We start from the raw sequence: 1,800 nt of genomic DNA, 5'->3' as shown, positions 1-1,800 counted from the left end.
CCTTCCTTCCTTCCTTCCTTCCTTCCTTCCTTCCTTCCTTCCTTCCTTCCTTCCTTCCTCAAACATTTGTTTAACCAGCATCGATTTAAAACAAAGAGAGATGTATGAATGTCAGAGTTGACTAAATTCATCAAGCCACGGAAGCTTGAGGCATCCATCTGCCCGTCATCTAGTTAGATAATCCTCCAAGTATATCAGGTATTCTGAAAATCTGGTCAGAGTTGGTCAGGCTGTCAAATTCCTCCTCTTTGCTTTTCAATTCCATGCTGATTTCTATTTACTCATTCTTTTCTCTTTTTTAAGATTTTATTTTTAAGTAATCTCTATAGCCAATGTGGGGTTCAAACTCACAATCCCGAGATCAAGAGCCGGATGCTCCACCAACTGAGCCAGCCAGGCGCTATTAACTCATTCTTAAGACTGGTTTCAACAAAACTACAGCTTTCTTTTTGTTTGTTTACTTACGAGAGAGAGAGAGAGAGAGAGAGAGAGAGAGAGAGAGAGAGAGAGAGAGAGAGAACAAGCAGGGGAGGAACAGAGAGAGGGAGACACAGAATCCAAAACAGGCTCCATACTCTGAGTTGTAAGTGCAGAGCTCAAGGTGGGGCTCGAACTCAGGAACCGCGGATCGTGACCTGAGCCAAAGTCCCACCCTTAACCGACTGAGCCACCTAGGCACCAGTAACCACAGCTTTTTTTTTTTTTTAATTTTTAAAATTTTTTTATTTTTGAGAGAAACCGAGTATGACCGGGAAGGGGCAGAGCGAGAGGGAGACCCAGAATCCGAAGCAGGCTCCAGGCTCTGAGCTGTCAGCACAGAGATGGGCACAGGGCTCGAACCCACGAACTGTGACATCATGACCTGAGCCGAAGTCGGATGCTTAACCGCCTGAGCCACCCGGGCGTCCCACTACAGCTTTCTTAACATCAGTCAGCCACTTCACTGGACTTTGCAAATTTTTTCCACTACCTAGTTACCGATCCCTTTAGAGTGAGCGGCTTGTGTAGGTAGCATAGACCAATCATTACATTTTTGTTTCCTAGTCAAGTACTCCAACACTCAATTCAAGGATTGTCTCTTGCCACTCCCCATCATATGCTAGTTTCTAGCCACAGAAGGGCTCAAGCAATTGAGGCACTGATCCTCCCAGTGGGCTTGGCTAGAGCTCCCTTTTCCAAGCCTCCAGGCAAGGGCTTTGCCCTTCTCTGTGCAACTGCCAGCCGGCCCCTGGGCTGCAATAGACAGAAATAGAAACCTAGCTCTTCCAAGACAGGCAGTTGTCATTTTGCAATGCTTCAGCCCTTATAATAGGGATTTTGTAAACTGAATAAACTAATATATGTAAATACTTTAGCACAATTCCTGGCACAGAAAGAGAACTCAGTGAATGTTAATTATAATTAATGCAAGGGGGCATCATATACAATTTGATTAGCAAGGCGTGGGAGACAGTTCAGATGTCACTACTGTTTTGCAAATGGTGAAATTATTAAACTTTAATTTTGTTGGTCGAGATAATGGGCCAACACGGAAGGCAAAATGTGACTTTAAGTTTTACCTGGGAGTATTATCTGCAAGTCACTAAAACTATAAAATGTAGAGTTCACATTCTGTGCAGCAGGACGATGACTCTAGGACACCTGACCGTAGAAGAGACAGGAAGATTCGGAAACCAACCGCCAGCCTAAGTGACGTTTACTTCCTGGCTCACAGAACCCGCTCAGCCTCCAGAGTAAGGAGGGGGCGGAGAACACCCAGATCAGTCTCTCCGGGAGGTAGACGTCATCACCAAGCGCCGG

Source organism: Herpailurus yagouaroundi, unplaced genomic scaffold (assembly GCF_014898765.1).
Source record: "Herpailurus yagouaroundi ecotype Mexico unplaced genomic scaffold, PumYag 162, whole genome shotgun sequence".
NCBI classification, from domain to species: Eukaryota; Metazoa; Chordata; class Mammalia; order Carnivora; family Felidae; genus Herpailurus; species Herpailurus yagouaroundi.
Note: the sequence above shows the minus strand (reverse complement) of the source record.